This window comes from Lepisosteus platostomus, chromosome 15 (genome assembly GCF_059453375.1).
Source record: "Lepisosteus platostomus isolate fLepPlt1 chromosome 15, fLepPlt1.hap1, whole genome shotgun sequence".
In the NCBI taxonomy this organism is placed as follows: domain Eukaryota; kingdom Metazoa; phylum Chordata; class Actinopteri; order Semionotiformes; family Lepisosteidae; genus Lepisosteus; species Lepisosteus platostomus.
The window spans coordinates 5,267,997-5,287,555 of NC_142625.1; the positions used below are offsets into that span (position 1 = coordinate 5,267,997).

At 40.6% G+C, this 19,559-nt stretch overlaps 1 protein-coding gene and 1 long non-coding RNA gene across 2 annotated transcripts in view; one reads left to right on the plus strand and one right to left on the minus strand.

The window, feature by feature from the left end:
- Window positions 1–19,559, plus strand: part of LOC148647740 (uncharacterized) — a 273,814-nt gene that overhangs the window by 182,011 nt on the left and 72,244 nt on the right. The window lies entirely within an intron of this gene.
- Window positions 921–6,055, minus strand: LOC148647743 (uncharacterized). The gene is made up of 2 exons (XR_015926681.1): window positions 5,886–6,055; window positions 921–957 (listed from the first exon to the last, which is right to left on the minus strand). It is a non-coding gene; the product is annotated as an uncharacterized LOC148647743 (long non-coding RNA).

The following is a 19,559-nucleotide window of genomic DNA, read 5'->3' on the forward strand; positions in this document are numbered from 1 at the left end:
GGTTTAGACATGGTTAGACTTGGCAGAAAAGTAAAAGCCAAGCCAACTTGATTTCTTATTCTCGAGTCAGAACTTTCTCGAAGTGCACAGGGAGATTGCCGTTACAGCCGATGACAATTTTTCCGGAGCGACTGGACCCTTTGTATTCACACGGGGGGCGATTGGATCCCCCTTTTTGTGTGCAGGTGAAAACTTTGAAGGGCTTGGTGCTTTGGCGCAGATTGCCAGCGAGAGGAGTGCCCCCTGCGCCACAGACCGATTGGACCTGGTTAGTTGTTGCGCTGACAATGAAGCTGTTCTTCTCCTTGCAGGGACTGCCCAGACACCTGTTCTTCATTTCAGCACTGCATTGTTTGGCACTCATGCCACTCCTATGGTAATGCTGTCTTAAGAACTTCTGATAGCGTGTCTCATCAGCTGGGGGTGGACAGCTCCCCCACCCAGGCACTGCAGTCATGACCACAAGGAAGAGGAGCAAAGGGGCCATCTTGGGAGTCATCCTGTTTCTCTGCAAACCAATGGAGAGAGAATGGTTCATAACAAGTCTGTAACTCTAAATAACTCTCAGTGACATTTCAATACTGTTTTTTTTCAGTGGTATTACACAGTTTAATTATAAGTGAATTCCACACCAGCGCTGATTCTGTAAATGATTTGTACTCGGAAGATATGGACTTTCCTAAAAACGTGTCATGGGTTGGCTAGCTCAGCAGCCTCCATGTTCTGAAAACATAAATATCTCTGACTTGCTGCAAGTCACTTTGAGAGTTATTGCCTAGTGATTGGGAGCTAAGCCATGGGGAGGAAAAGAAAGAGCAAAAGAGTACCCTGCCTCACTAAGAATTGCTTTGAGAGGTGACGTCTCTCCACCTGGGAACTATGCCCTCAGGAGAGAGAGGGGAAAAAGAAACACTACTCACTGAGAGGTGCAGCCTCGTGACTGGGAGGACCTAGACCCTCAGGAGACAGAGAAGAGAAGAATTAGTGACAACAGTTTAGCCATCGGTCCCCTTTGACTCACACTGCACGAACCTCCCCAGCAAGGGTCACGGTGCTGCTGCCACCCTACAAACAGAAGCTAAAGACCGTGCGCCACCTGCGATAAAGGCCCTGCGCCACCTGCGATAAAGACCGTGCAGCACTGGTCAAACGCTGCTGAACAAGAACTGTGCCTATTCAAAGATTTTTCCACTGATCTACAGTAAATGAGTATACAGTGGTGGTCACATCCTACACCAATTACTGTATGGACAGACGTGTTCCTCCCAGGAAGATGCAGATATATCCCAATCACAAGCCCTGAATGAACAAAGACATTCGCTGCAAATTTAATGCGCGGTCTTCTGCCTTCCAATCAGGTGACAGAAACGTACAACAAAACGCACAACACGCAAGTTGCTCTATGTACAAACAAGAGGCCTAACATTCTGGTCACCCAGAAAACCCCAGACTGCTACTAAGCATTAAACTCTTAATGCCTACCGAGGCCACACAAGAGATGAGCTGCCTTCTAACTAAATACAATGCAACCTGCAGTTAAATCTCTCTCTTTGAACCCCAGAGCTAATATCCACATCCCAGAAAATGTACCCTAAGCAGGAAAGACGTTCTAACAGGTACCAGAAAACCTAAGTTCCCTAAAACGCAGAATAGCATGCTCTCTCTAACAAGGTTCAAATACTTAGCTCCAGTCAGGTTTGGTTTGGATGATCAAAAAGTAGGGGTTCTCGCCTGGCGCAAGCTTCAAGTCCCAACTCCTGTGGACTTCTCTCTCTTCTCCCTCTCTTTTTTCTCCCCAAAAAACAGATTTTTTTTCTTGTCTTCAAAGACCACTTTTTCAAGTTGTGGCCCTGTCAGACAGCTGAAAATGCTTGTAGACCTTGCCCTATGTGTCTACTAGCTTGGATAAAAATGTGATAGAAACTGGACATTGGAAAAAATCTAAGATAAGATCACTTTATTGGCCATATACAATTTCTTGTATTAGGAATTTGTCTTTTTGCAGACCCCAACTTGCTCTCTATGAGACACACAGACAAGGAGAGAAGCTGGGGGTCAGAGCGCAGGGTCAGCCATTTATACGGCACCCCTGGAGCAGGTGGGGTTAAGGGCCTTGCTCAGGGGCCCAACAGAGTAGGATTCCTCTGCCGGCCAAGGGATACGAACCGGCAACCTTCCAGCCATGGGTGCAGATCCCTAGCAACAGAGCCAAAATCCTACATCATTTCTTTGTGAAGACAGGACCTGGAATCATAATGTTTGCATATCTAGACAATTTATGAAAAATATTTAAAGCTATTGCAGTTCAATAGAATGCCTGTAAATGCTAGACGATTTTGCATTCCTTATCAGCAGGTGTGAGTTGTTGATCATAGATGACCCCTGGTTGCTATGTAAGCAAACCTATTGTTAATGTAAACAAAGCCTGGCTGAGATCATGTTACAGAGCTCCGTGATGTTGGCGCCCACTACAGACAGCACAAACAGTGAAACCCACCTCATTTGTTAGTGCTACGTTTGTGCTATTGAAAGTAGAGTTTATGCTGCTTTCGTTTCTGAGATTTAGCGCCTTGTTTTTTCGGGGTCATGACATCACTCAGCCCCCCCATATTGTCAAAGGGAAACCAAACTGGTCTCATTCGTTAGTTCTACGTTTGGGCTTGTTTGTGCCGTTGAAAGTAACTTCACAGCTGCTTTCTTTCCCGAGATATAGCATCTTATTTTTTGGGGGTGTGATGTCAGTCAGCCCCCCTACAGCATCGTAGGGAAACCGAAATGGTCTCATTCGTTAGTGCTGCGTTTGTGCTGGTTTGTGCCGGTTTGTGCCGTTAAACTTCCCAGCTGCTTTCGTTCCTGAGATATAGCGCCTTGTTTTTCGGGTGATCACATGACCATGCACGGTGACTTTGACCTCCAGTGACCCTGTCTGCCGAGTTCAAGTGCTCTGTTACTGGTGCGAGAGTAACGATTCTGCAAATGTTGTTCTGTTTGCCTGAGTGGGGGGCGGCGGTTTATTTTGCTTTTAATACCAGTATCTTCTGTGCGTTTGTGTGAACAGGAAAATTAAAATTGTCACCAATATCATACCCTAATCAGAACAGTTCTTGCGTCTCAGCAGTATAAATTACCAGGGTACAAGTAAAGGTTTATTCCATGTTGAAAATAGAAGAAAAGAAACACAATGTTTTGGCTTCTTTGGTTGTCAAGAAGAAAATGACCTGGAACGGAATAAACCTTTACTTGTTCCTTTGCAGCCTGCGCGTGCTGATGCAGCTCCCCACCTGAAATATAGATTACCTCCCAGGTTTAAAGGTACAATATCATAGCAAATATCAGGTTACAGTACAGAGGGTGCATATCAGAAAATGGTTCCATCACAGCCATGATAAGTGATGAATTATAAGTAAAACCATTCAGGTGGGGAGCTACGTCAGCGTGCGTAGGCTGCAGAGGAACAAGAAATAGCTTTATTCCATGCTGAAAAGAGGAGAAAGAAAACACAATGTTTCGGCCGTGGAGCCTTCTTCAGGTGTGACACCTGACACCTGAAGAAGACTGCTCCATGGCCAAAACATTGTGTTTTTTCTTTCTCCTCTTTTCAGCATGGAATAAAGCTATTACGTGTTCCTAAGTAAAATCATTCACAAAACAGGTCCATTACAATGCTTACCCGTTTTAACCAATTTTCTTAGAACTTTACAATTTATGAAAGTATTTGATTTCTTTTATTTTTTCCATACACTTTTTTAAAAATAATTCTATGAGAGAGTTAGATTGTATTACACCGTGCGCCAGGCGGGCAAGCCATGGGAGTACAGAACGGGGTGCCACCACACGGCCGTCGTGGGAGACCCACAGTCCCTTAGCAGTACTATAACAGCAACCAGAGCCCACCCAAGACTGCCGTTCCCTCTCATCAGCAGCCACCTGCAGCGCAGCCACATCACTTAAGGAAGGAGTCTGAGTGCACTCCAACAAAACGCTTTCTGATCTTCCTGTGCGCGCCTCGCACTTCACAACTGCAGTAGAAGCTGGTAAGAGTATAGCAGTCAGCAGATTTGAAATTAGACTTGTATGCTTGATAAGGGTTATTGCTTGTTGAGCAGAGCATGATGGAGGCAGTTAAGCAGCTTTAACAACTTCACTGTCAGAACAGATAGCATATCCCTAGAGCAAAGAGCCATCAGAATTTTATCACAAACACAAAACACAAGCCAATTTAACTTAAATTAAATAAATATGACACTGCTTTGAAGAGTGAATCGTTAAGGACAGAATTATTTAGTGTGAGTTATGAATGGTCTCAATAGTTTTCCTATAACAGATACAGGACAGTTTCAACAAGGGCTGTCTCTTTACATGACTCACTACAAAGGCAGACAGGTTAATGAAGGGAAGCTGGAAGTGAGTCTCAAAGTCAGTCTACACTATCTAAACCATCCTATATCTTTCTGCAGAAAAAGCATCTGCTCACAGCAGTCAGACATGGATAGCATCTGAGAGCCTCCTAGCAAAGACAAACCTTGCACTTTAAACTCTCAGCTAGAGCTATGGGGCTCACTGGTCATGTCTTCAAAGATCCCTAACTGTTTAACTGCACCAAATACTGATCAAGTCAGTCATTAAGGAAATTATTTTCACTCGCACAGCCTCATCAAAGCCACCTTCATCATTTGGGTTGTGTCCCGGCCAGTCTGCCTCCTCCTTTTTAGAGGACGCTGTAAACCCTTAGGAACGATATGATCTAGCAACAAGGTTATGTCACTGTTATGTTATTATCTGTGTGCTGAAATTTATATTTTTTGTACAAAAATACTTCCATGTTCATCACAGCAAAAACATTAACTATGGTTGTTGTTAGTGATGGAGAAAACCCTTCACTCAGGTTAGGTGTGGTCAAGCAGAGTCGTTTATTCATGCACATGGGGAGGATACAATCATGCAGATCTGAGAGCAGCCTGTCATACAGATCTGTGAGTAACCTCTCCACCGAGATGGTAAATGCAACGAGTTTTATACAGCAAATTCACACAGTTTCCATATGAGGGGTTGTTTTTCTCTCTACAAACATTTCTTTGTAATTGGCCACGTTCTTCTTAAGAAGCAGTTTTACCTTGTATACAGACAAAAGGAAGTATATAAATAAAAGGTGTGAAATGAGCTACACATTCTGCAGTTGTAGCATTAATATCAAAATGTCAAATAATATGTTTGCAATTGTTCTTTCATACTGTTGCTGGGTAAAAGGCATTTTCAAAGCCAACTAATCACTATATTATACACTTTAAAAAAGGTAAATGCTAAAATTCTTCCTCATTAGTTTGTAGGCTATGGTATAATTTCAGGTGGGGAGCTGCGTCAGCATGCGTAGGCTGCAAAGGAACAAGTTATAGGTTTATTCCATGCTGAGAAAAAGAAGAGAAAACACAACGTTTCGGCCGTGGAGCCTTCTTCAGGTGTCAACTAAATCCACTTCACACCTGAAGAAGGCTCCACGGCCGAAACGTGTTTTCTCTTCTTTTTTTCAGCATGGAATAAACCTATTACTTGTTCCTATGATATAATTTCCATATATTGTAATTATAGTGCATTTGGGAATTAAAGTCCATGATATTTTTCATAATGACTGACAAACACATAATCTTAATTGTATCAGTTACAGGTCAATTTGGGTAAAGTAATAAGTAGAGTACCACAAGAATCTGTACTGGGACAACTGCACTTTCATATTTATATCAATAATTATAATATGTACATCTGTAGTCTGGCATAGTAAGTAAAATAGTCAAGTTGGCAAGTGATACCAGAATAGAAGGATCAGTATTTAAAATATTTGCATTATTTTAATTTCTAACACTGTATCCAAATAAAAATGCATATCTTACTGTAATCAACAGTTTTCTGTTTTTGAAGTCTGACTTCAGCAGAGCAGAGTACTTCTTCACCTCTGACAGGACGAGAGGTCTGGAGTTCACAGAGCAGAATGCAGAGCTGTTAAATAGAGAGCTTTGGAGGAAGTACTGGCTTTTCCACGTCAAACGATTGTGAAAGAAAAGAGGCGACTTTGATTAAAAAAAGGAAAAAGACTTTCAAAGATAGCACGTTATGAAAATAAAGAACTGACAGTGCTTAGTTGTATTTTATGTCTTAAGTATTTAAATTTAAGTATTTAAAAATCACTTAATTAAAAGTAAATAAATAATAATATTTTAATCTACAGTTACAATGTTACACATTGTTAGAATATTATATATTTGTAACACAATAATCAAAAACACATAATCTTGATGTTTTCTAAATTATTTTTTATTATTACATTAATATTCATAACACTTTTATTCTTAAAGGATAGAACTTATCTTATGGTTATGGTTAGTGCTATTATTTTAATAATGATCAAGTTGAGTAGCCAGAATGTTAGTTTATTATACATTTCTGGTTATGTTATTTACTGCTGTCTTGTAAAAGCATATCACAAGGGACAAAGGTACAATTATTATTGGCTGGTGCTCTAGTAGAACTAGTCCAACTAGCCACTTTGTCGTAGCTTTGCTTGTAATAATTGCAATAATTTAATACTCATACATTCTGAATGTATTCTAAGTAATTTTACAAAGGGACAATGGTTCTAACCCTAATTCTCATTCTAATTCTGTCACCCCCTCTGCAGCCAGAGGGCACTCCTTCTCTGTCCTGTCCCTAGTTTTCCGGTCTGCTGTACTTCCGGTCCCTCTCTTTCCCTTGGGCTATATATTTCCGGGTCTTGCACTCTGCCCTCGCTCAGCATTGACGTTCGGATGTCCTGAGACCCGCCTAGCACCAGGGCGCCCCACGTCCGCCCCCTGAGGGCATAGGTTTCTATACGGCATTCCTGAACTCTTTGCGCTAACGAGCCCGGGCCTTTTTCCCGTCTCGCCGCTACGCATATGGGTCTTTTTCCGCTCTACTACTCCCCACGGTTAGTCCCTTTGGATGTCCGTGACAAATTCTGTGCTCTATCCATCATCCTAAAGACAACCGGAGAAACAAATGCGTACAACACATAAAGCCATAACACTCTCCTGTCAGCTACCATTGATACTATGATATGAGGCAGAGTGGTGGCTCTGTGGCTCAGGATCTGCACCTGTTGCTGGAAGGTTGCCAGTTCAAATCCTGCAGCCAGCAGAGGAATCCTGCTCCGTTGGGCCCCTGAGCAAGGCCCTTAACCCCAGCTGCTCCAGGGGTGCTGTACAATCACAGACCCTGTGCTCTGAACCCAGGCTCTCTCCCTATCTCTGTGTCTCATGGAGAGCAAGCTGGGGTATGTGAAAAGATTCCTAATGCAAGAAATTGTAAAGGGTCAATAAAGTGATATTATTATTATTTATGTAATAAGCTGTCCTTTAATTCAACTGTTTGCTGCTAATATTTATACAGTATCATTAGTGCAGGAAAGCTTAAATGGGATCAAAACATTTTATATTGTACCTATTTTGCCTACTCGCTCATTCTAGATGGCTACATCTGTATATATAAGCGGAACATAGCTTTTAAATATGGAATAATAACTAAGTATTATAGCGACGCTAGCAGTACATGTAACAGTAGGTTAACAGTAATTAATAATAGTAGTAACAGCAACATTAATAATAGTAGCATTACTAGTTAATTAATTAATAGTAACATTACTACTATTAGATTATTACTGAAATCAATAGCAGGCAACACAAGCAATAGCAAAAGTAATGAAACACAGTAAATTGGCCACTGTAAAAACTGATTGTTTTACCTTACTGAATTAATACAAATGTAATATTTAACATACTGTGATAAATAGATATAATTAATAAAAATGTCAAATATAGTATTTAAATTAAATGTTATTATCAGACAAAGATTTTCCCTATGGGGTTGGGCATTGGCTGGGATTCGTACCCAGGCATATTGTGTGACAGCCCACACCAGGTTAAATATACTGTGTCACCTGGCGGTTTTTTCAAAGAAGTGCAGTCCCACACCCAATTTTTAGAAAAAAATAAAAAGGTCTTTTGCATTACCACAAGGTGTAATGAAGTACTCGATTTGCAGTATAGTGCATTATGTTTTGAATGTTCTGAATGGCAGGATCTCTACTATAACCACCTTCAAATCAGGATCAAACCTCACCTGCTGTAACGTTTAAAAATATTTCTGGAAAATTATAAAAACCATGGTGTAGGCTAAACCAACTTTAGTGTAAAATCCTTCCCTCCCTGAATTGGCCCATACCTGTTTCAGCCCACCAGATTTCCCCCTGTAATCCCAAATTTAAATAATGGGAGAACAGTGCTATGCTTTTCACTTTAAACTTAAAACCTATGAAAAAGCTATCTTGCCAATCTCTTTTATCATTATCCTTAGAGAAAGCTTACCTGCTTCCTTTTTAAACTATGGCAAATCACTTACTTCTTCTTACATCTCTGTCAGAAACTCAAACATTCTTTCCCTGGTTTAACTGCAGACTCCAGTTAGCCTGACGATCCGATTAGATATTAAGATCTGTGTCGAACCTTTTTATAGAGCAAATGATTGAACACAGCCAAAGCCAAAGCAGAGTTTACAACCACTGGGTTGTGCTTCAACAGGCACAAACTGCTGAGAAAAACAGATGGATCATCACACCATGTGCATTATAGTAAATCTGCCTAGCAGAGTGCATGGGTCGGGAATATATAATTATATAGGAATATATAATAACTACAGGCCTGTCAATAGAAGCCATCACAAAAGCCTTAAGACTGGTTTGTATGTACATGGATTTGCATGGCTTATAATAGAATGATTAGTTATTTAGAATGAGGAATTCTCAGATGTATATAAAGGGAGTTTTTGAAGGTTTTTGTACTGGGTTTCTAGCTATTGTCAACATTATCAGTTAGTGACCATTAGCACATACTGTAGCTGACTATGCCACATAACAGTTTTTAAGGTGCCATGACCCTTCTTTGTGCATAAGCTTTCAGAAATCCCACGAACCGCCACAGACTTGTATAACACAGATATATTCAATAATTGTGTTTTTATTCCTATATGATGGGTTGCAGTGAAAGTAGACAGTATGTACAGTGTTTCACATATAATGATGCATTAAGTATCTAACATTGTTGTGTGGAATTTAAAAAAAAGGTGTGTACTGTGTGAGAAGTTGTGTACTGTATGTGCTACACTTTCAAAAGTGCATGTGTGTGTGTGCCTAGGTGAAACATGCTGGTAAAACAAAACAAAAAAAATTAGTTAAACACCAAGGACTTACTTAAGGGACAGAAAGAGAAGCAGTGATGATACTAAGTTTCTTCATTCCCACTTCTCTTTCTCTCTGTTAAGTAACAGACCTAGAGCTCTTATCAGAACAGGCAGGATGTTAAACCGACAGTTATCACACCATAGGTTTACCATTTAATCACACAGGCTATTACTGTCACACTCCTTGAACTTTATTGCCATATGTACTCTGTACACGTACTGGTACATTGGAATTCTTACTTACAGTCTCTCGATTGTTAAAACAAGTGTAAATACACAAAGTGCAGTCAGTGCATCAAGACAATATACAAACAGACAGAAGACAATGTACAAGCAAACAAGTAAACAGTTTGAATGTAAACAATGCAGACATGTAAACATTGACTCCTGATGTGCAATAAGTAAGAAATTATAATGAGGTAGATGGTATAGGTGTGGTCTGAGGGGCATGGCCTAATGTGTGTTTGCCAATCGCACTGCTTGTGGGTAGATGCTATTGAAGAATCTGTTGATAAGTGTCCGTATGATCTTGTATCTCTTGCCTGAGTGCAGTGGGGTGAGGAGCTTATGCCCAGGGTGGTGACTGTCCTCTGTGATGGCCAGAATTCTACCACAGCAGCGGTCCTCATAGAGCTGTTTAATCTCTGTGAGACCACAGCTGATGATCTTCTGGGCCACATTTACTGTTCTCTCTCGAGAAGAGGTGTTGCCGTACCACACGGTGATCCCGTTGGTGAGGATGCTCTCGATGGTGCAGTGGTAGAAGTTCACCATCACAGGTACTGGCATCCCCCATCGCTTAAGGCACCTCAAGAAATAAAGGCGCTGCTGAGCCTTCTTCAGGATAGAGTCAGTGTTTACAGACCAGGTTAGATCTTTAGAAATGTGAATTCCCAAAAACCTAAACCTGGCGACTGTTTCCACTTCTGTTCCATCAATACTGAGTGGGCTGTGAGTGTGTGGCCTGTCTCCCCGAAAGTCCACTGTTAGCTCTTTCGTTTTATTTACATTCAAGTCGAGATTATTGCTATGACACCACCTAATCAGCTGTACGACTTCATCCCTGTAAGTGGACTCGTCATCATCGCTGATCAGTCCTATTATAATAGTGTCATCCACAAACCTAATGATGCGGTTGTTACTGTGTCTTGCTGTGCAGTCGTGATTGAACATGGAGTACAACCTTGGACTCAGACAGCAGCCTTGTGGGGTGCCAGTGCTCTGGGTGAGCGGTGTTGATGTTTTATTACCTATCCGTTCGATAAGGAAGTCCAGCGGCCAGTTGCAGACAGAGTTGCCCAGTCTTAAGCTGCAGGATTGAAATCAAGGGTTTTCTCTTTATAGCTGAGAATTTTACATTTGAGTTTTCACTCACTAACCTCTCTGTTCCTCCCTGCAGATAATACTCTAAGTTGTATTGACTTCTAAGGAGTGGCGAAGTAGTAAAAGTGTAGTTGGCAGCTTTCGATCTGCAGGTTTAGGTGATGTTAATAACATGCAGAATTACAGTATATGAAAATTACCTCGGTCTTCTACTGTACATAAGGGATATACTTAGAAAATTATAATTAATTATTCCGTTTTAATTTATTATGATGTTTTTGCTGTGATGAACATGGATGTTTTTTGTTCAAATGCGAAATATTGATGGTTATATTAACAGGTTCATTTTCTATTCCACCTCAAAGTGGCATCATAAAGACAATGTGGGGGTTACTGGGGTGGGCCCTACTTGAGCGCTAAGAAGCACAGACCGAAAGCTCTGTACGCTCTAATGTTTGCTATACAGCTTTAGAGTAGTTTGCAACCATGTTTATTGTCTTTATAGTGCCACTTTGAGGTGTAATGAAGACTGAATCTAATTGTGAACAGAACTACCACTAGGCCAACTATAGAGAAACGAACTAAAAGCTCTTTTCAAACACTGACATTTGACTGTCAGTGACTGTCTGTGTGGTGTTTAAATGTTCCATCTCTTCCCCCTCCTCTTCTTGACTCCTCGGTACGAGTGTGCATGTGTGCTGTACCCCCAAATCAGGAAATTCGTCAGGGCTTCTTAAACCCAGCGCATTCCACACAATGCATTATAGATATCCGAAGAATTTGAGTTAAAAAAAATGTTCTTCTTGTGAAATGTGAAATGTCCAAAATACAAATGGTGATGCACAGTGGTGTGAAGCACTTCCTCGAGCTGGTCAGCCTCTCAACAATTGCAGAACATCTTGTTTGTTTTGTGGTAGCAGCTAGTAGGAAGGACATTTCTTTTCTCAATTTCAGAAATTATTACACTCTTACAACAGTGTTTCACACAGAAATCCTAATCTGCCTTACAATCATGCAAAAGCCTTTCAGTTCACATTATTTATTTTAAGTACTAGCTCTGATGTGAAGAGACAAAGACAAAATTTTACAATACTTTTGGATTTTGGGAGAGGCATTTATTAATTTTACATTTCTGAAATAATTTGATATTTTTACAATACTTTTTAAAGGGTCTATTTAAAACAGAACATGAATTGTATACATGGACAAAAACACTATATCTCCCATTCCTTCAGATTGTCTTCATCTAGATGCAATTATTCACACCACTGTCTTGCATGCAACAGCTACACATGATTCTGTATATTGTTATACAGTATTGTGATATATCTCATTGGGAGTTGTAGTAACATTGTATTTAAAAAGAAATGTATGGCTTGTAATGTAAATTACTCAGTACGATATATAAAATAGTTGATTGTTATCGACCATTGTGAGGCTGATGTTTTTTTCCAGGTTAACATACGCATTGAAATAATCTATATTTGCCTCAATGCTAATTTGAGTAAAAAAGTAATTAGTAACCAGATAATTGTATTTAATCAGTCATAAAAAACATGCATATACTGTAGGGATTTTCAAACTACGGTATCATCACTGTATGTAAGAACGAATAAACACAAACACTACAGTAAAAAACAAGAGCTGCTCAAGTGGACCGGAACCAAAGCAGCACAAATGGGGCACATAATGCTAAGTAAAAAACTGAACATTTCCTTGAGTTGTTCAGCATTTCCCGCATTAGTTTTGACTCATTTTAACCCATCTCTTTACAAAACTGCTGTAATTTTGTGATGTTTAAGGACAGTTAATTGGGGTCCTGTGCAGGACCTAGGGCCCCTGATCAATTAAGAAGAGAAGAAACTTTCAGCATATAAATTAAATAAGAAAAACCTGTTCAGAAATGTGTGCAGTTATGTATCAGTAACAACACCTTACGTAATGCACATGTGGATTTATGGCAGATTACTGAAAAAAGATTGAAATTAATGCATTTTCCAGTTTTTCCATTGCTTTCTGTATTGGCTTGGCTCAAACTCAAGTACGTTATCAGCGGTAACTAAGTGGCAGGGTCTGGGATGATCAATAACGATTTTCTCATTTTTGTGGTTTGGAGTAAATTGCACTCAAAACAGAAATCTTTCTGGTTCAATGTCTACTCAAGTGTAGCAGACGTGTTAAAACTACCATAGGGGAATTAAAGGAAACTGCTGTAGTTAAACCGGTCATCTGACTACCGGAGAGTACAGTAAGTCAGCAGCTGTATCACTCTTTCGGCTCTCAACCGCCATCCCACTGAAGCTAAGCAATGCTTTAATAAAATCATCCCCTTTATTCACTGCAACTGTTTTACAGTCTCGGGTTGTTTTTTTTTTTATTAAAGTAACAACGAAACCGAGTGGTTCTTCAATGCCAGAGCCTGTGGGGCTTGTAACATTCGCTGGGTCAGTAACTCAAAGCAGCTCGATGTGCATCTCTCAACGCTACACGCCCAGCAAGGGGATGTGAATGGCAGACTAGTCTGCCGTGTCGTGACATGCAGTTTAAAAAAGTCTTTTAAAAGCGACGAACAGTTTTTAGAACAGACATCCCAACGACTGCATTCCTAAAAAAGGCCCTGATACAAAAAGAATGTCTTCTCAAGCGATGCATGCTTGATTGCTAACACTTACTCTGCCACGCCGCTACTGTAGAGAGAACAAACACACACAAAACAGCTGCTGTTTTTCCTGACTGCACATGCAGATTATTTTGGACTGGATGGGGGATCACTGCCTTCACTGAATCTCACACTGCAGGAGAGAAGTCAGGGAAAGTGATCCATCCATCCTTTAACAATGCGTCAATATACCTAAGATCGTTTAAGTCGTGTCTCACCCCATTAATATGAGCCTTCCCAGCTCATCACAGTCTGAGCCTGAGTGTCCTTGTTAGTACAATTGATAGTTAAACTCGGGCATTGAACTGCTGTCAGTTGCTGACAGTCCTCTATGCTTAAGTTGAAATGTCTCACTTTGCTCCACTGCCTATTCCAAAAGTCTGTATTTGCATCATTAAGTTTCAGATCTGAGAGGTTGAGAAGTATTTAACCATGTTCTTGTGCTGAAAACAGCATTTGGTAGACTGTTCCTCAGCCTCCACTTCACATAAAGTCCATCATCAGTCGGTTTCACCAAAGCCAATGGGACACTCGGACCAGGAGGGTCGGGAACTGGACCGCCAGAATGTCCTCCCCTTTATGACTCTCGTCCCAGTCTCTATTCCCTGTCTTATTATAGGGCAACAGTCGGGCTTGGTGTTCACTGACTGCGGCCAGAACTAGCCCCTCATCTCGCCAGTCCCAAGCATTGTCCCCGTCATCAGTTTCTAATCCATCCTCAGTCTCTTTTCCTGTACTAACACCCGTAATTTTTGCGATTCTTTCTTAGCCTCTTTTACTGGCTTTATCACATCACGTGTCTTTTGCCGATATCCCTTGTGATCTACATGAATACCTTCCAATGCTTTGATCCAGCGTGCGCATAAAACCAAAGCATATTTCCCTCTGACATTATCTTACTGACACCCCCCACCACTCTGAGTTTTAATTGTCATCTCAGGATGCAAGCCTGTATTTTTCATTTTCTGTACCTCTTTCTCTGCTTCTTTTAATGCCTCCTGAGCTATTATTTTACTGTTAGATGTTATGATTTACAACGAGAAAATAGTTATTTAAATCTCTTAAATCCTTATATTACAAAGCAAACACCACAAACACCACAATCTACTGTTCCACACAACCTTGTCTTTCTCTTTTTATTCTGACACCAATTCAGGCAGCCAGGCCCCCCCACTCCCAGTGATCCAGCTGAGCCACGCCGGAAAGTCCCACAAACACAATGCGCTTCAAACCCCACAAACCTAGCACCTTTCAGCCTCCAGTGGACACAGCCACAACCGGCTACAAAACACAAACACACAGAGTCACAAAACATGGAGATCTGCCATCACAACCTCCCCGGAAAACTCCTAGTGACAACACAAACAGCAGACAGTCACAGCCTCCTCAGCCTGCCCTTGACTCGCCCTGAGTCATCGACGCCATGGTCTGAAGTCCCTTGGGCTTCTCCTACTGCAGACAGTCACAGCCTCCTCAGCCTGCCCTTGACTCGCCCTGAGTCCTCGACACCATGGCCTGAAGTCCCTTGTGCTTCTCCTACGGCAGACAGTCACAGCCTCCTCAGCCTGCCCTTGACTCGCCCTGAGTCCTCGACGCCACGGTCTGAAGTCCCTTGGGCTTCTCCTACGGCAGACAGTCACACCCTCCCCAGCATGCCCTTGACTCACCCTGTCCTCGAGGCCATGGTCTGAAGTCCCTTGGGCTTCTCCTATGGCAGACAGTTCTTTTTTCATAATAAACATTTATTACTAATGCAACACACAACATAAACATACAACATATAAGTTATAATATTTACAACCCATGGTTGTATTACTTTTATCTTCTCAGGAAATTATATGGGGTTTTACTGAACATTCTGAATGTGCTACATCTATACCTACTTACCCTCTGACCTACATTATTCCTATGGAATTTCTCTCTATAAATCTCTATAAATTTTGTAAAGGCCTGTTTGAAGCTCCCTTAATCCATCTGTCTGTCTGTTTATTTGGATTTGAAACTCTTTAAACATTTTATTCTTACTTTCATATTCCTCCTCCCTACTCACTAAAAACAATTCATCTAGAGATGATATTTCATGCCACTCTGTAACAATCTGTAACTCGGTAACTATTGGCCAGGTTGGCTGACAGCAAACAAAGACTCAGGGTAAGTCAGTTTTTAAAACTGTTTTCTCAAGGCTGTAGAAACTGGCAAACAGATAAGCAGGTGTTTTATTCAGAGGGCAAGAGATTTATTGTCTATCTGACAATATTTGACTAAAACATCACCACAAAATAATTGTTGTCACTCTCCGTTCAACAAAAATTGATTTTGCCATATACAAATTCAAAAGAGCAGGTGTTTCCTCTCTTCTTATGCTTTCAAAAAAGAAAAAGAGATTCAACAAAAGTAATATGAAAAAAATTGCTTTTTTTTCCCTGAACACATTGTTGTGTCTCAGATCCTTCGTAACATATTTTCCAAATAAGTTAGTAGAAATGCCGTCATCCTTTGTCTTTAATGTTCAGAATTTTAAAAAGATCAATTTGCTTCTGTTCTTACCTGGGGTTAATAATAACTAGTACATCAGGTGCCAATAGGATGACCAAATTACCTTTTTAATTAACTGAATGTGTGAATCAAAGCAACACTTCAGGAACTCTGTTGTTTATGCTCTAACATAAGGCAATCAGCGATCAAATGGTGTGTTTTGTGGCAGTACAAACACTCTCTTTTTTTCCTTAGTGCACAAAGAAACAGAGCTTGAGTTTAGTTAGGGTTTCACAGTAGATGCAGGAACTGTTGAGTTTTTATCATGTCCCTCAGAGAAGGGCTGAACAGAAGTAGTAAATAAATTCACACACTTTAACACAGACTCATCTTCAAACACAGCCACTCGTAAGAGCACAGTAACTTTCTGCTCATTCAAAAAAGTTCCAATACGGTCAGGCAGACAGTTTCGAAATCCTTCAAGCAAAATTAGTTGTTTAAATTTGTCAAAACCCCCTACTTTGCAAGCAATACTCATCTTTTCAAAATGTACCCCTTTCTCTCATGCTAACTCAAATCTTTGATTTACTGATTTTATTTGTAATTTTGAAACCTGTGACTGTATGCCTCAGTGAATAATAGGTGTGCTACACTGCTGCCTTAACAGTATTATAATCCAACCCTTCCTCTAAAGTCAGAACAGACATGCTGAGCCTTGCCAGTAAATTGACACTGCAGCAACAGAGGCCAGACATCTGTGAGCATAAGTGCTAAAAATACAAATCTACCTTTGTTTCCCTAAACGGTGATACTAAGTGAATATGTCTACTTATATCAGTACTGGTTGGATTCGCCGAAAGAGTTAGGCACCTATCACCTACGTCGAAGATTAAGATAATTTTTATATACTTTCCTTCTGAATGTTATTAACAACATCACCTAAACATGCCAGCTACAGTTTTTCTATTTTGCCAGTCCTTAGAAGTCAATACAACTTAGAGTACTATCTGTTAAGAGGAACAGACAAGTTAGTGTGTGAAAACTCAAATGTAAAATTCTCAGCTATAAAGAGAAAACCCTTGATTTCAATGCTGCAGTTTAGGACTGTAATAGCCTGTGTGATAAAATGGTTGACCTATGGTGTTGATAACTGCTGGTTTAATATTATACCCATGCTAATAAAAACTCTTTGTCTGTTACTTAACAGAGAGAAAGAGAAGTGGGAATGAAGAAACACATTAGTATCATCACTGCTTCTCTTTCTGTCCCTTAAGTAAGTCTTTGGTGTTAAACTACATATCTTTTTTTGTTTTTGTTTTACCAGCATGTTTCACTCAGGCACACATACATGCACTTTTGAAAGTGTGGAATTTCCACACCTTCTCATTCAAATTAAATACTTGAACTTTTTTTAGAAAAAGACACATTGTTAGGAAGTTAGGAATCAGAGATTTCCACAGTCACAGCACTGTAATGACATTTATTTTTTAAACAGAAGTTTGTTTACAACAAAATGATCAAATTCTTCTCCCTGTGAAAAACTGTTTTTAGCAGCTCTTTCAGCTCATCATCTTGTGACAATAGCCACTAAAGTAGAAAAAGACAAATTTGGCACTTAAAATGAGTGTCTAATTGGTAAATTTAGGTTTGACAAGTTAGTTAGTTTCTTTTTTGAAAGCGTGAAAAGAAACACCTGCCCTTTTCAATTTATATATAGCCTAATTATTTTTTGTTGAGTGTGAGAGTGAGAACAATTATTTTGTGGTGACGTTTTAGTGCCATTAATAGAGAGAAATCCCATAGGAGTTATATACTGTACATCAGAGGCTTAAGAGTGACGTAGCCATTCAAAATTTGCGTTAAAACCTCACAATGTGTTATTGGGGCTGCACTTTACAGCGGCATGTGATTCGCTGGCCAGAGTGATCGACAGGTGGCACTTGTGGTGCATTAGATGTTAGTGAAATGACTTCATTTAATTTCTCTACTGTGCATGTTTCAGTCTGCTTAATGTGGAATATTAATATGGAATTTTACAACTAAAGGGAACTTTTGGTAGGGGAGCATAAAAATAACTGGAGCATAACGTCTGTGAATGTCATAAACAGTATTAATTTAGTAATTAGATAATAATTTAATTACAATAATATTGTTACAGCTTTAGGGTGACTGAGAAGTGTCTCTTAGATTGTAGATACATTTTATGACCCTGGGAAGAATAAACACTCCTAACTTCCAAGGAGAGAGGATGTAGTAGTTCAGGTGGGGAGCTGCGTCAGCATGCGTAGGCTACAAAGGAACAAGTGATAGGTTTATTCCATGCTGAAAAGAGAAGAAAGAAAACACAATGTTTCATCTGTGGAGGCTTCTTCAGGTGTGAGAAAGACAGGGCAGTCAGCAAAGGTAATGTAGCGGGAGAACAAAAGCTGAAAGAGAGGAAGAGCGAGAGGCGAGAGCAAGGGACAGACAGAGAGGCCAATCAAGAGGAGTGAAGTCAGAGTCAGGTGTAGAGAGGTGTGAAATGAAACCTCCAATGAATGGAGAAATTTAAGAAGAAAAGTAGTCTGTCGTTAAGAGAAGGGGGAAGGTGTGATCCTAGCTGCAGGATAATTTTAGTTTCTGTAGTTTTTCTGATGTATGAGTTCGGAAAACCGTCTTTGAGAATACAGACGGAGAGATTAGAGTGATCGTGGCCGTCAGAGGTGAAATGAGAAACAATGGGCTTGGAGAGATCTTTAATATTCACAGCCCTAACATGTTCTCTGAAGCGGTCTCCGTGTCTCCTTCCTTTTTCTCCAATGTAGATGGCTGGGCATTTACTGCAAGAGATACAGTAAATAAGGTTGCTGGAGGTACAAGATGCTGTCTGGGTGATCCGGAATTGTCCTGAGGGGCAATGAAGGCGAGAGGATGTTTGCTGAGGTCTGGGGGGCCCTTGAGCATAAACAATGGTAAAATTAACTTAGTATACCTAGGGAAGTTGGGGATTAATGACTGGCAAGGAGCAGCACAGAAAGGGACAATATAAGATTACATTAAGAGCACTAAAGAGGAAGAGAAAAGAAGGGAGAGAAAGAAGGAAGAAACAAGGAGGGCAGGGTGAAGAGAGAGGGGTCCTAAGGAGTTGGGACTTGAAGCTTACTCCAGGCGAGAGCCCCTACTTCATGATCATCCAAATCACACCTGACTGGAGCTTACTATTCAAACCTTGTTAGAGAGAGCATGCTGTTCTGTGTTTTGAGGGAACCTGGGTAAACGATACCTCCATTAGAAACGTGTTTCCTGATTAGGGTGCATTTTATGGATAGGGATATAGGCTCCCATTTATTTTGTGGCATCCGGGGTACAGAGAGAGAGCTTTTACTGCAGGTTTCTTTTTTATTTAGTTAGAAGGCAGCTCATCTCTTGTGTGGCCTCTGTAGGCATATTAAGAGTTTAGTGCTTAGTAGCGGTCTGGGGTTTTCTGGGTGACCAGAATGTTAGGCCTCTGAAACACCTTGTTTGAATAATTTCTGAATACTTATTTTACTTCTCGACTAAACCACTCAATCTGTTCCTGATTTTCACCAGCTTCATAACCCCCCATTTGTAACAATATAAATATACAGGTGTCTGCTTTATGCAGCTTCACTATATGCGATTTTGCTTTTATGCAACTGATCTCTTTCTTCTCAGTATCCGCTTTATGTGAAAGCTATCTAGTTTTTATGCTATCTGTGGTGCTAGAGCAAATTCCCGTGAAACGCCCAACCCCTCCCAAGACGCACCGCACTTCTTCCCGCCAGAGCCCCCCGTCACGCCCAACATTCCTCCCCTAGAGGGCGCTCCACTACTCCTG